The sequence below is a fragment of the Loxodonta africana genome, chromosome 13 (genome assembly GCF_030014295.1).
Source record: "Loxodonta africana isolate mLoxAfr1 chromosome 13, mLoxAfr1.hap2, whole genome shotgun sequence".
Classification (NCBI taxonomy): Eukaryota; Metazoa; Chordata; class Mammalia; order Proboscidea; family Elephantidae; genus Loxodonta; species Loxodonta africana.
Window position 1 is genome coordinate 76,282,528 of NC_087354.1, and position 15,810 is coordinate 76,298,337.

A 15,810-nucleotide genomic window follows, 5' to 3' on the forward strand; every position below is an offset into this window, starting at 1 on the left:
TTAGAGGGGCTAGGTAGTTGATGCATGTTTTTGCAGACTGGTTTGTATCTGCTTGTCAGTGACTTTACAAGTCCTTATTATGGTCGAATTATCTATTTGCATGTGTAAGCTTTGAAAACACTCCTAATAAAAATTTATTTTTATATATTTTTGCCTTTATTGAGAATTCAATAAGAGATTTTCGAGTGGAATGCTGGGTTTTCTTGCTTTGAGTTTTTTAATTTTTCTTTGCAATGGTTGTATGGGGGCTTGGAACAAGCAGGACAAGTGTGCTGTAAATTGGGGACTGCCCTTCTGCAGCGAGCACCTCTGAGCATGCAGAGCTACTACAGAAGTCTCAGGTTGCCAAGTTAGGATCCTGATTTGAGTGAAGCAGTCTCCTTCACTGCCCCCCCTTCCAAAATTTGAATAATGGTAAAGATAACTTTGCATCGGGCAAATCTGCTGCAAAAGACCTCTTTAAAGTGTTAAAAAGCAAAGACGTCACTTTGAAGACTAAGGTGCGCCTGACCCAAGCCATGGTATTTCCAATCACCTCATATGCATGAGAAGGCTGGACAATGAAAAAGGAAGACTGAAAAAAATTTGACACCTCTGAATTATGGTGTTGGCAAAGAATATTGAGTATACCATGGACTGCCAGAGGAACGAACAAAGCTGTCTTGGAAGAAGTACAGCCAGAATGCTCCTTAGACACAAAGATGGCAAGACCATTTCATGTACTTTGGACACGTTATCAGGAGGGACCAGTCCCTGGAAAAAGACATCATGCTTGGTAAAGTGGACGGTCAGTGAAAAAGAGGAAGACCCTTGGTGAGATAGACGGACACAGTGGCAGCAACAATGGGCTCAAGTATAGCTACAATTGTGAGGATGGTGCAGGACCAGGCGGTGTTTCATTCTGTTGTACATAGGGTCGTACCCACCCTGCTTTTCGGTGCTTCAGCCCAGAAGTGATATACTGGAAGTGACAAAACTTCTGCTCACAACCTATTGGCCAGAACTAGTCATGCGGTCTTGCCCAATTGGAAGAGAACTGAGAAATAGAGGCTTCCATGCTTCCAGAAAAGAGGAGAACTGGATATTTCTGAACACTAGTAATATTTCACCACACCTACAAAGTTTTGAAGGAAGTCGTTTTTATTCCCCCACTAGTTGGAGTTTCCAAGGAAACTCTATGGGGCAGTTCTACTCTGTCCTCTAGGGTCACTATGAGTTGGAATCAGCTTGACAGCAGTGGGTTTTTGGTTTAGTTGGAAAGAGAGGTCCCTGGGTGGCACATATGGTTTGCACTCAACAGCTATTCAAAAGGTTGGCGGTTTGAACCTACCCAGCAGCACTGTGGAAGGAAGACCTGGTGATCTGCTTTCATAAAGATTACAGCCAAGAAAATGCTGTGGAGCAGTTCTACTCTAATACGTGGGGTCACCGTGAGTCGAACTCAACGGCAATAGGTTTGGTTTGGTCTTGTTTTTAGTTGGAGAGATTTTGGTCTCTAAATGCAGGGAGGAAACCCTGGTGGCATAGTGGTTAAGAGCTATAGGCTGCTAACAAAAAAGTTGGCAGTTTGAATCCCCCAGGCGCTCCTTGGGAACTCTATGGGGCAGTTCTACTCTGTCCTATAGGGTCGCTATGAGTCGGAATCAACTAGATGGTAGTGGGTTTTTTGTTTAAACACAGGGAAGCCAATAGAGTCTGGACCTCCTAGGAAAGAAGCCCTAGAGTCCCAGCAGAAGTTTGACCTGAAGCCCCACCATTTTGGCCATGCCTAAGGAGTTCCTCAAAAACGAGCTAATTCCCCTGTGGAACCAGGCACCCCACCCACCCTCTAGTTCCACACTCTGAGGGAACTAGATTCACTTTATAGCTTCTGGAGTTTATGGCCCCATTAGCTGCCTAACAGGAACCCCGGTGGCACCATGGTTAAGCTCTCAGCTGCTAACCAGCAGGTCGGTGGTTCAAACCCACTAGCAGCTCCGTGGGAGAAAAGACCTAACGTCCTGCTCCAGTAACTACAGTACAGCCTAGGAAACTCTATGGGGAAGTTCTCCTCTGCCCTGTAGGGTTGCTATGAGTCAGTGGGCCACATGCAACAGGTGCCTAACCAGACTTCACAAACTGTGTGCACTCCATGTTGTTTTTATTTCAGAAAAATAAAATTTAAGAAAAGCGGGATACATATCAACTGAACAGCTATTCAAAAATAATTTGCCAGAGTAACCAGTATGCCTAAAACCTAAAAGGGCTCTCTGTTGGATCCTGAAGCAGAACTTTGAGAAATGGGTAGTGGCTGTTCTGGAGGTTAACGGTCAGCTTCCTGACGGAAACTGAAAGTTTCAATCAAGTTCTCTTGAGGGAAGAGAAAGGAACTCAGCTGAAGCGGTGCTGAAGCTTCCGGTCTCATGCACTGGCTGAGATGAGAAAGATGATCAAAACTACCGTGGGGTATTATTCTAGCACTTGAACGTAGACAACCTGAAGTTGTGTGGGAGCTAGCAGGAAGCAGCAGATGCACAGGTATGAGAAAAACCAAGGCAGAGCCAGTGTGGTCAGAGGAAATGGATTGGAAAGGCAGGCCTGAGAAAGGTTTCAGAGAGTGACGAGGCAGGGTGCACAGGTAGGAGCAGGAGCAAGGCAGCCTGGGAGGTAGCCATGGCACCAACAGATTGTTTTCTCCTACCCAACCAGCAGTTCTGCTTTAGAGATGACACTGGGGTTTTGCCTCAGGAACCACTGTCCTCTCTCCTCTGTGTTATCTCTTCCACCTCCATATCTTCAATGACCTCTTTTATAACACTGACTCCTAAATTCATCGTGGGGTGCGCCCAGCTCTTTCTCTGCCTTTTAAGTATCAATGGAAATACCCTTATTGTTTGTCTGTTGTTAAAAAAATGCAGATAACCAAAAAGAAAAAAATTGAAAATCATCGTAATCCTATTACTCAATATGAAGTATTTAACATTTTGCTATATTTCCTTCCAGGTTTGTGTGTATTTGTGTATTTTTACAAAAATGGAATATACATACTATCCTGTGTACTGCTTTCCTCATTTAATGTTCTGTGCAAAATGACTTATTTCTGAATGCCTCTTAGACATTTTATCTGGCATTTCCCACTCAGTGTGTCAATACCAAATTTATTATTTCTCATCCATCCCTAATTCAAAACTGTCATTAATGCTGTACAAATACTTCCTTCTCTCTGCCTTCTGGACATATGGTAAGAATGTGATTAGGTGGGACCATGTTCTGGAGTCCCCCTTATGTCTTTCTCCCTGGCTCAACAACTGAAATGTTTGGAAATGATAGCTGCACCATCAATGTCGGTCCCTGAATGTGGCAGACAGATCCTAGGGTGGCCCCCGTGATTCCCATTCCCTGGTGTTTGTGCTTTTGTGTAATGTTTTGTCCTTGAGTATGTGCAGGACCTGTGACTTGCTTCTAGCCAATAGAATATGGCAAAGGTAATGGGCTATTTCTCCCCTGATTATGCTACGTTGTGTGTAAGACCTCATCTCGCTAGAAAACTTGCTCTTTTGCTCTCTCTTGCTAGCTTTGAAGAAGCAAGCTGTCAAAATAAGTGGTCATGTTGGAAAAGCCCAAGGGACAAGGAACTTCTGGGGGGCTCTAGTAGCTGAAGGTGACCACAAACAAGAAGCTGAACCCTTCAGTTCCGTAGCTACAAAGTGCTGAAAACTTGTGGGAGCTTGGAAGTAAATCTTTGCCCAGCTGAGCCTCTGATGAGATCATAGCCCCAGCCAACACCTGGAGGGCAGCCTGAGGAGACCTAGAGAGAAGAGCCAGCTGATCAGTGCTCCACTGCTGGTTTACTGCCTGTCTCCTCCACTTCCCCTCTCCCACCACCACTAGAATTAAACTCCGTAAGAGGGGAGAATTTCTTTCACTCACTTCTGTATTCCCAGCATGCAGATCAGCAGTTGGCACATAGTAAAAAAAAAAAAAAAAAAATAGTAGGCACTCAATAAATACTTACTGGATGAATGAAAATTGGAAAGAATTTTGTTTTTCTTAAGAGCGAGAAAATTGCCCATAAAAATTTAATAAATCTAGAGCAATTAGAACTCTGTCATAAGTTTATTACTGAGTTCCAAGTCTCAGCAATAAAACAATAAGGATATAATTTGACCCACAGTGAAATTAAATTTGTGCTAAACCAAAAATACAGCGTATATGTAATTTATATGTAGAGGGTCAGCGAAAAAAAGCCTTGGTGAGATGGATCGACCCGTGGCTACAACAATGGGTTCGAGCATAACAATGATTATGAAGATGGCGCAGGACTGGGCAGTGTTTTGTTCTGTTGTACATAGGGTCGCTATGATTCAGAACTGACTCAATGGCACCTAACAACAACAATATGTAGGATCTATTAAATCCATTATAATTATTTCTTAACATAAAAATTTCTATCAGTCACATTATAACATGGGAAATTGGCTGGAAGGATTTTCCCCAAACTTGGAGAGGTTGTCTATAATAATTTGACTTAAAATATAGGCTACCCAATGCGCATGCAAAGTGGTTAAGTGATATGGCTGCTAACCAAAAGGTCGGCAGTTCAATCTACCAGCCACTCCTTGGAAACCCTATGGGGCAGTTCTCTGTCCTATAGGGTTGCTATGAGTCAGAACCGACTTTGGGCAATGGGTTTGTTTTTTTAAATATACATGAAGAGACCCTGGGTGGTACAAATGGTTAACATGCTTGGCTGCTAAGTGAAAAGTTGGCAGTTTGAGTCCATCCATAGGCACCTTGGAGGGAAAGTCTGATGATCTACTTCTAAAGACTGAGCCTTGGTAAACCCTATGGAACACAATTTTACTCTGATATACATGCGATTGCCATGAGTCAGAACTGACTAGGTGGCAACTGGTGGGATCTGGGAGTTGCAAATATGAGCCTCAAAATAAGAGTTACAAGAACAGGCCCTGATTCATAGTAGAAGCATTTCTCACATAGGCAACTTCATAAACATGCTATAAGGATTAATTATATAATGTTGATTATGATTCTCCTGAGTAATGAAAGAGATGAAGAGACAGCTAGATACAAATATGTGGATGTGTTGGTGGCAAGTGTATCACAGAGTGGATTGATTCACTCTGTCAACATATTTCTGGGCTTCTTTCATATCAGTTGGAGTAGGCAGAATAATGGCCTCCCAAAGATGTCCATGTCCTAATCCCTGGAATCTGCAAATACATTATATTGCAAAGGGGCATTAAGGTTGCAAATGGAATTAAGGTGGCTTTTTGAGATCAGGAAATTATGCTGGATTATCAGGCGGCCCAATTTAATCACAAATATCCCTATAAGTTGGAAAGACGAAGGCAGGAGCTTCAGACTGAGAGAGGTTTGAAGCTGTTATACTGGTGATTCTGAAGATAGAGGAGGAAGGGGCCACAAACCAAGGAATGCAGGCAGCCTCTAAAAACAGGAAAAGACAACTAAATGGATTCTCCTCTGGAGCCTCCAGAAAGGGATACGGCCCTGCTGACATCTCGATTTTAGCCCAGTGAGACTCAGTTTAGACTTCTGACTTCCAGACTATAAATAATAAATTTGAATGTTTTAAGCCACTAAGTGTGTGGTAATCTGTTACAGCAGCAATAGAAAATTATTAGTAGAGTACTGTCAAGAACAGTGAAGGGTTTGAGATTTTACCTACTTAGACATTAACAAGTTAGCCTGCCACTGTTTCATGAATGCTGGCAGAAGACATGAGACTTTTGGGTCAGAGAAAAAGGGCAATTTATTACTCACAGCAATGGCAGCAGCTACAGTATCAGCATTTTGCAGTATTTCACCAAACCCGGATTCCCATATGGCAAGGTAAAGAGGGCCAGGTGACACCTGCACACAAAATGGCTTGTGTTATAGGAGAGGAACCCTGAATAAATGCTTGGCTGCTAACCAAAAGCTCATCAGTTTGAACCCACCAGCTGCTGCGCTGCATGGGAGAAAAGACCTGGCAATCTGCTTCTGTAAATACTATAGGAAACCCTATGGGTCAATTCTACTCTGTCACATAGGGTTGCTGTGAGTTGGAATTGACAGCACATAAGGACAAACAGCAACAGTTGAAAAATGGTGCCTGGCACCTAGTAGATGTCTGATGGTTATTGCTCTCTTCCCTTCCTCCCTTTCCACCCCCCACCTTCCTAAGTTAGCTTCTGGGAAGAGTTGGCTGTGTGCCAGGCATGGGCAGTTTTGACACTATAGGAAGTTCTGGTCCTTTACAGTCACTTTGATTTCCTAAGGTTGAAATTTCTGTGAAGCATATTATGCAAGAGCAGAATTTTTATGCAATCACTCACTGGACTCCTTGGGGCAAGACAGAGCTACCCCTGTGCCAACTCCTGGCAAAGCTGGTGTTGGCCCAGTTACTCAAGTTTCCAAGGCTTAAAACAGAACAAATCTTGTGTTTCTATGAGTGCCAGGGCAGATTTCTTCAGTAGAGTCATCGCTCATTCTTGTAAAAGAAAGGAATGTCCCTTCTCTTCCCAAGGTTAAGTCCCAAAGCTCCCCTCCTCAGAGAGCAATGAGCCTTTACTTGTGCCTGCTGATCACCCTCCCCTGACACATCAAAGAATTCCCTGAATAGCCAGGGAGTTGAATGAGCTGTGGCAAATACTCAGTATCGAAAACTTACTCTGTTAAATTCCTGGCAAGAAAGAGAAGGAAAAAAAAAAATCTTGTGAGAGGTGGGGCCAAGATGGCAGAATAGCCAGATACTTCTGGCAATCCCTCTTACAACAAAGACCCCAAAAATCAAGTGATATGATTGTATTTATGACAAACTAGGAGTCCTGAATATCAAAGGGCAAGTTAGAAAATGGACTGAGTGGCAGGGGGAGAGGGAGAAGTTTCAGAAGCGGGGAGAGGTTGCCAGACCTGAACCACTGGGATCCCTCAGGCACCATTCCCAGAACTGGCTGCAGGGGGATGGTGGTAGCTTTTGGCCACGATTTTCTCAGGGAGAAGCAGCCAGCAGCACAGCCTACTCATACCTCTGGAACCAGAGAAGAATGGCGCTCTTGGCAAAAGCTAACTATTTGCATATATTTTACTGGGTCCCCCTGCCCCCAAGCTGGCTTCAGAGGCTATTGATTTCCCTGGGCCTGAGATAGGCCCACTTAAGCACCCTGAGCCATGCTCCTGTACTTGCAGAAGGAATAAATTCACAACAGGGGGAAGGGATAATTTGCCAGCTCCTCTAACCTGCGGAGCTCAGGAAAGAAGCGGCTCCTGTCCAAGCATAAACGGTTCGTGGACTCTGAACACCTTTCCCCCCTGCATGGACCTGTCCAGGAGAATAGGCCCTTGCTGGCAGACTGTGACTGTTTAAACTGTGTGGTGGAGAGGTGAGTGTTTGATATTTGACACAGCTTTGCCTATTAAATAGGATCCTCACCTACCCACATCAGGGGCCTAAGGACTGGTGGCTCCACTCAAGTCACCCAGCCACCCACGACAGGGGCCCAAGGATAACTGGTATCTCCCAGTCCTTACGACCAAAATCACTGGGTACCCATGGTCCGTCTGCAGAACCCACCCACGTGTATGCTCTAGGGAACAGGGATGTACTTTCCTTGGAGACACTCGGGGGATGGTTCTCAGACCCCTGCCTTGTTCAGAGTGTGACCCGCTGTTTCAACCAGATGCCAGTACCTACACCAAACACCCCTGCCCCTCTAAGACTGTAGGACAGAGCCTGTACCACACTTGATGACCAGCTACCTGGACACCTGAGCTGAATCCACACAAGAAAAGTGAATGGACTCATAAGCTCAAATACCTGATAATAGCTCTAGCCATCTGGTGACAGGACATCAGAGCCCCAAAGGTGAAAATAATCAAGGTAGCTCACTCAAGCAACCCATTTGGGCATATCAAAACAAAACAAAGCAAGAAACTAGGATATGGTAAGCAAACATAAAATAACTATTATAATAACTTATAGATGGCTCGGAGAAAACAGTCAATATCAAACCACATAAAGAAACAGACCATAATCGCTTCAACAAGCTCTCAAAACAGAGAATCAAATGATCTTCTGGAATTACCAGATGCAGAATTCAAAAGATAAATATACAAAACTCTTCAAGACATAAGGAAGGAGATCAAGCCAAGGAACACACAGGTAAAACAGTTGAAGAAATTAAAAAGGTTCTTCAAGAATATAATGAAAAATTTAATAAGCTGCAAGAATCCATAGAGACTGGTACAACAACAGACACATAGATCAATGGAACAGAATTGAGAATCCAGACATAAGTCCATCCACATATGAACAGCTGATATTTGACAAAGGCCCAGTGTCAGTTAATTGGGGAAAAGATAGTCTTTATAACAAATGGTGCTGGCATAACTGGATATCCATCTGCAAAAAAATGAAACAGGACCCATACCTCACACCAGACACAAAAAGTAACTCCAAATGGATCAAAGACCTAAACATAAAATCTAAAACCAAAAAGATCATGGAAGAAAAAATAGGGACAATGTTAGGAGCCCTAATACATGGCATAAGCAGAATACAAAACATTATCAGAAATGCCGAAGAGAAACCAGATAACTGGGAGCTCCTAAAAATCAAACACCTATGCTCATCTAAAGGCTTCACGAAAAGGGTGGAAACACCACCTACAGACTGGGAAAAAATTTTCAGCTACAACATCTCCAACCAGTGCCTGATATCTAAAATCTACATGATTCTGCTAAAACTCAACCACAAAAAGATAAACAACCCAATTAAAAAATGGGCAAAGGATATGAACAGGCACTTCACCAAAGAAGACATTCAGGCAGCTAACAGATACATGAGGGACTGCTCTCAATCATTAGCCATTAGAGAAATACAAATCAAAACTACAATGAGATTCCATCTCCAACGAGGCTGGCATTAATTCAAAAAACACAAAATAATAAATGTTGGAGAGGCTGTGGAGAGATTGGAATGCTTATACACTGCTGGTGGGAATGTAAAATGGAACAACCACTTTGGAAATCAATTTGGTGCTTCCTTAAAAAGCTAGAAATAGAACTACCATACGACCCAGCAATCCCACTCCTCGGAATAGACCCTGGAGAAATAAGAGCCTTTACACGAACAGATATATGCACACTCATGTTTACTGCAGCACTGTTTACAATAGCAAAAAGATGGAAGCAACCAAGGTGCCCATCAACGGATGAATGGATAAATTATGGTATATTCACACAATGGAATATTATGCATTGATAAAGAACAGTGATGAATCTGTGAAACATTTCATAACATGGAGGAACCTGGAAGGTATTATGCTGAGTGAAATTAGTCAGTTGCAAAAGGACAAATATTGTATAAGACCACTATTATAAGATCTTGAGAAATAGTTTAAACTGAGAAGAACACATTCTTTTGTGGTTACAAGGGGGGGAGGGAGGGAGAGGTGTATTTACTAATTAAATAGAAGATAAGAACTACTTTAGGTGAAGGGAAAGACAACACACAATACAGAAGAGGTTAGCACAACTGGACTAAACCAAAAGCAAAGAAGTTTCCTGAATAAACTGAATCCTTCAAAGGTCAGCGAAGCAGGGGCAGGGGTTTAGGGACCATGGTTTCAGGGGACATCTAAGTCAATTGGCATAATAAAATCTATTAAGAAAACATTCTACATCCCACTTTGCGTCTGGGGTCTTAAACACTAGCAATCGGCCATCTAAGATGCATCAATGAGTCTCAACCCACCTGGATCAAAGGAGAATGAAGAACACCAAGGACACAAGGTAATTACAAGCCCAAGAGACAGAAAGGGCCATACGAATCAGAGACTACATCATCCTGAGACAAGAAGAACTAGATGGTGCCCGGCCACAACCAATGATTCCCCGTCAGGGAACACAACAGAGAACCCCTGAGGGAGCAGGAGAACAGTGTGATGCAGACCCCAAATTCTCATAAACAGACCAGACTTAATGGTCTGACTGAGACTAGAAGGACCCCGGTGGTCATGGCCTCCAGACCTTCTGTTGGCCCAGGACAGGAACCATTCCCAAAGCCGACTTGTCAGACATGGATTGGACTGGACAATGGGTTGGAAAGGGATGCTGGTGAGGAGTGAGCTACTTGAATCAGGTGGACACTTGAGACTATGTTGGCATCTCCTGCCTGGAGGGGAGATGGGGGGTAGAGAGGGCTAGAAGCTGGCAAAATGGACACGAAAAGAGAGAGTGGAAGGAGGGAGTGGGCTGTCTCATTGGGGGGAGAGTAATTGGGAGTATGTGTTAAGGTGTACATAAGTTTTTATGTGAGAGACTGACTTGATTTGTAAACTTTCACTTAGAGCACAAGAAAAATTATTAAAAGAAAAAGAATCCATAGAGAGACAGCAATCAAAAATTCAGAAGATTAACAATAAAATTACAGAATTAGACAACTCAGTAGAAAGTCAGAGGAGCAGAATCAAGCAAGTGGAAGGCAGAATTGGTGACCTTGAAGATAAAGCACTTGGTACTAATATATTTGAAGAAACATCAGATAAAAGAATTAAAAAAAAATGAAGAAACCTTACAAATCATGTGGGACTCCATCAAGAGAAATAACCTACAAGTGATTGGAGTACCAGAATAGGGAGCGATAACAGAAAATACAGACAGAATTATTGAAGATTTGTTGGCAGAGAGATGAGAAGATATCAATCTAAGATACCATCAAACTCCACATAAGGTAGATTTTAAAAGAAAGTCACCAAGACATATTATAATCAAACTGGGCAAAACCAAAGATTGAGAATTTTAAGAGCAGCTAGGAATAAACGAAAAGTCACCTACAAAGGAGAGTCAATAAGAATAAGCTTGGACTACCTGGCAAAAACCATGCAGGCAAAAAGGCAATGGGATGACTTATATAAAGCATTGAAAGAAAAAAATTGCAGGCAAGAATCATATATCCAGCAAAACTGTCTCTCAAATATGAAAGGGAAATTAGGACATTTCTAGATAAACAGAAGTTTAGGGATTTCATAAAAACCAAACAGAAACTACAAGAAATACTGAAGGGAGTTCTTTGGTTAGAAAATCAATAATATCAGGTATCAACCCAAGACTAGAACACTGGACAGAGCAATCAGATGTCAACCCAGAGAGGAAAATCACAAAAATAAACCAAGTAAAAAAAAAAAAATGCTCAAAATGGAGGAACAGCGGTGTCATTTTGTAAAAGGAGACCACATTAAAACAATAAAGAGGGATTAAGAAATGTAGTCACAGATCTCTTACATGGATAGGAAGACAAGGTGATATAAAGAAGTAAAAGTTAGTTTTAAACTTAGAAAAATAGGGGTAAATATTAAGGTAACCACAAAGGAGACTAAGTATCCTACACATCAGAATAAAATACAAGAAAAAAATGGAGAGTCTGAAAGCATTCCCCTTGAGATGGGGAACCAGACAAGGATGCTCTTGATCACCACTCTTATTCAACATTGTGCTGGAGGTCCTAGCCAGAGCAATTAGGCTAGAAAAAGAAATAACGAGCATCCAGATTGGAAAGGAAGAAGTAAAAGTATCTCTATTTGCAAGTGACATGATCGTATGCACAGAAAACCCTAAGGAATCCTCAAGAAAACTACTGAAACTAATCGAAGAGTTCAGAGAGCATCAGGATACAAGATAAACATACAAAAATCTGTTGGATTTCTCTACACCAACAAAAAAAAACATCAAGGAGGAAATCACCAATCAGTACCATTTACAGTAGCCTCCAAGGAGATAAAATACTTGGGAATATATCTTACTGGAGTTGTAAAAGACCTATACAAAGAAAACTACAAGACAGTACTGCAAGAAACCAAAAGAGGCCTACGTAAGTGGAAAAACATACCTTGCTCATGGATAGGGAAGACTTAATATTGTAAAAATGTCTATTCTACCAAAAGTGATCTATAGATACAATGCAATTCTAATCTAAATTCCAAAGGCATTTTTTAATGACATGGAGAAACAAATAACCAACTTCATATGAAAGGGAAAGAGGCCCCGGATTAGTAAAGCATTACTGAAAAAGAAGAACAGAGTGGGAGGCCTCACTCTACCTGATTTTAGAACCTATTATACTGCCACAGTAGTCAAAACAGCCTGGTACTGGTACAACAACAGATACATAGACTAATGGAACAGATTTGAGAATCCAGACATAAATCCATCCAGAGATGAGCAGCTGATATTTGACAAAGGCCCAAAGTCATTTAAATTGGTAAATAACAGTCGTTTTTACAAATGGTGCTGGCGTAACTGAATATCCATCTGCAAAAAAATGAAACAAGAACCATACCTCACACCATGCACAAAAACTAACTCAAAATGGATCAAAGACCTAAATATAAAATCTAAAACAATAGAGATCATGGAAGAAAAAATAGGGACAAAGGAGCCCTAATATACGGCATAAACAGTATAAAAAACATTACTAACAGTGCAGAAGAGAATCCAGATAACTGGGAGCTCCTAAAAATCAAACACCTATGCTCATCCCAAGACTTCACCAAAAGAGTAATAAAAGGATTCCTACAGACTGGGAAAAAGTTTTTAGTTATGACATTTCCGATCAGTGCTTGATCTCTAAAATCTACATGATACTGCAAAAACTCAACTACAAAAAGACAAATAACCCAATTAAAAATGGGCAAAGGATATGAACAGGCACTTCACCAAAGAAGACATTCAGGTGGTGACCAGATACATGAGGAAATGCTCATGATCATTAGCCATTAGAGAAATGCAAATGAAAACTACAAAGAGATTCCATCTCACTCCAACAAGGCTGGCATTAATCCAAAAACACAAAATAATAAATGTTGGAGAGATTGTGGAGAGACTGGAACACTTATATACTGCTGGTGGGAATGTAAAATGGTACAACCACTTTGGAAATCGATTTGGCACTTCCTTAAAAAACTAGAAGTAGAACTACCATACTCTTCAGCAATCTCACTCCTTGGAATATATTCTACAGAAATAAGAAAGCCTTTACACAGATATATTCACACCCATGTTCACTGCAGCACTGTTTACAACAGCAAAAAGATGGACGCAACCAAGGTGCCCATCAATGGATGAATGGATAAATAAATTATTGTATATTCACACAATGGAATACCACGCATCATTAAAGAACAGTGATGAATCTGTGAAACATTTTGTAACATGGAGGAATTTGGAAGGCATTATGCTGAGCGAAATTAGTCAGCTGCAAAAGGACAAATATTGTACAAGACCACTAGTATAAGAACTCGATAAACAGTTTAAACAGAGAAGAGAATATTCTTTAATGGTTATGAGAGGGAGGAGGGAGGGAGAGTGGTTTTCACTAGTTAGATAGTAGATAAGAACTACTTTAGGTGAAGGGAAAGACAACACACAATACAGGAGAGGTCAGCACAACTGGACTAAACCAAAAGTAAAGAAGTCTCCTGAATAAATCGAATGCTTCAAAGGTCACCGTATCAGGGGCAGCAGTTTGGGAACCATGGTTCCAGGGGACATCTAGGTCAATTGGCATAATAAAATCTATGAAGAAAACATTCTGCATCCCACTTTGGAGAGTGGAGTCTGGGGTCTTAAACGCTAGCAAGCGGCCATCTAAGATGCATCAATTGGTCTCAACCCACCTGGAGCAAAGGAGAATGAAGAATACCAAAGACACAGGGTAATTATGAGCCCAAGAGATAGAAAGGGCCACATAAATCAGAGACTACATCAGCCTGAGACCGGAAGAACTAGATGCTGCCCAGCTACAACTGATGATTGCCCTGACAGGAACACAACAAAGAACCCCTGAGGGAGCAGGAGAGCAGTGGGATGAGGACCCCGAATTCTCGTAAAAAGACCAGACTTAATGGTCTGACTGAGACTAGAAGGACCCGGGAGGTCCTGATCCCCAGACCTTCTGTTAGCCCAAGACAAGAACCATTCCTAAAGCTAACTCTTCAGACAGGGATTGGACTAGACGATGAGATAGAAAATGATACTGGTGAAGAATGAGCTTCTTGGGTCAAGGCGATACATAAGACTATGGTGGCATCTCCTGTCTGAATGGGAGATGAGAGGGTAGAGAGGGTCAGAAGCTGGCCAGATGGACACGAAAAGAGAGAGTGGAGGGAAGGAGTGTGCTGTCTCATTAGGGGGAGAGCAATTAGGAGTATATAGCAAGGTCTTTATAAATTTTTGTATGAGAGTCCAACTTGATTTGTAAACTTTCACTTAAAGCAAAATAAAAATTAAAAAATATCTTGTTACCATTGAGTCAATTCTAACTCATGGCGATCCAATGTGTCACAAAGTAGAACTGCGCCATAGGGTTTTTTTGGTAGTAATGTTTACAGAAGCTGGTTGCAGGGCATCATTGGTACGTTCAAACTGCCAACTTTCAGTTAGTAGTTGAGCACAAACTGTGGCACCCAGGGGCCTTCGAAAAGAGATACACTCATTGCCTTTGAGTTGATTCCAACTCATGTCAACCTATAGGACAGAGTACAGCTACCCCAGAGGGTTTCCAAGAATCGGTTGGTAGATTCAAACTGCCAACCTTTCTATTAGCAGCCAAGTGCTTAACCACTGTGCCACCAGGGCTCTATCCAAAACCAAACCCGGTGCCGTCGAGTCGATTCCGACTCATAGAGACCCTATAGGCCAGAGTAGAACTGCCTCATAGAGTTTCCAAGAAGTGCCTGGCAGATTTGAACTGCCAACCCTTAGGTTAGCAGCTGTAGCGCTTAACCACTACACCACCAGGGTTTCCCAGGGCTCTACTGTCGACTTAAATTGAGAAAATTGAAGCGAGTTTGTAAAAGAACTCCTGACATAGGTTTGGGCAGGGTCTAGGGAAACTGAAGGCCTGAAGGGACAAAGGAAAGGAGGGTCATAAAACCTGCAGGTGGAGAGGGTGGGTGGAGAGGAGAGGAAGGCAGACAGCTGCTGAAGATGGGCCCTGAGGTATGAAGCTGGAGGGATAAAGACCCTGACCTCCTTCTCCGTCTCCCATCTCCTACATGTGCTTCCTATTGGATAAACCAAGTGGAAGACAGAAAACAGGGATCCCATTGATGTTGCTCAGACAGGTCAGGGTTCAGGACAGAGAACAGGATGGAAAGAGGACCTGGATGGCAGCCTGAAGATGTTCCCACTCCTAGTCTTGCTCCCATCCTTCCACACCTTCCTAGTATGCTCTATGCTCACCTGTGCTCTGAAGCAGGAAGACAGAGAAAGAGCTGAAAAACAAGGCTGAGACTTCAGCCCTCTGTTCAGACTCCTCTACCTGGCAGCCAGATGAAACAACTGCTGGGTGCTCCTCTATCATAAAAAAAGCTGCCATCAATTGCACCGACTCACGGCCAACCCGTGCACAAGGAAATGAAATGCTTCCCAGTCCTGCTCCATCCCCATGATCAGTTGTGAATAGGACCATTGTGATTCATAGGGTTTTCACTGGCTGATTTTCAGAAGTAGATCACCAGACCCTTCTTCCTAGTCTGTCTTATTCTGGAAGCTGTGCTGAAACCTGTTCGGCATCATAGCAACACACAAGCCTCCACTGACAGATGGGTGATGGCTGCACATGAGGTACACTGGCCAGGAATAGAACCTGAGTCTCACGCATGGGAAGTGAGAATTCTACCACTGAACCACCACTGCCCCCTCCGCTATTATATTACCTTATTTTAATTGTCTGTGTTTCAGAAATTACTGGTTAATATTTTCTTATTTATTTACTTATTTGTTTATTAATGTTTCTATTTAATCATT

At 42.3% G+C, this 15,810-nt stretch overlaps 1 protein-coding gene, 1 long non-coding RNA gene and 1 pseudogene across 23 annotated transcripts in view; 2 read left to right on the forward strand and 1 right to left on the reverse strand.

Annotated features, from left to right (window-relative positions):
- LOC111752668 (collagen alpha-1(VII) chain-like) overlaps positions 1-15,810 on the reverse strand; it is a 74,533-nt gene that overhangs the window by 19,968 nt on the left and 38,755 nt on the right. For 14 of the 22 annotated variants that reach the window (XM_064267616.1, XM_064267617.1, XM_064267612.1 and 11 more), the window contains one exon: positions 5,785-5,874. The exons of the other annotated variants lie outside the window; for them this stretch is intronic. The gene's annotated coding sequence lies outside the window, so the exon portion shown is untranslated. The remainder of the gene's footprint in view (positions 1-5,784; positions 5,875-15,810) is intronic. 22 annotated transcript variants of the gene reach the window in all.
- Positions 126-3,991, forward strand: LOC135227285 (uncharacterized). The gene is made up of 2 exons (XR_010317454.1): positions 126-2,517; positions 3,554-3,991. It is a non-coding gene; the product is annotated as an uncharacterized LOC135227285 (long non-coding RNA).
- LOC104846599 (toll-like receptor 2) overlaps positions 7,631-15,810 on the forward strand; it is a 32,518-nt pseudogene continuing 24,338 nt past the window's right edge.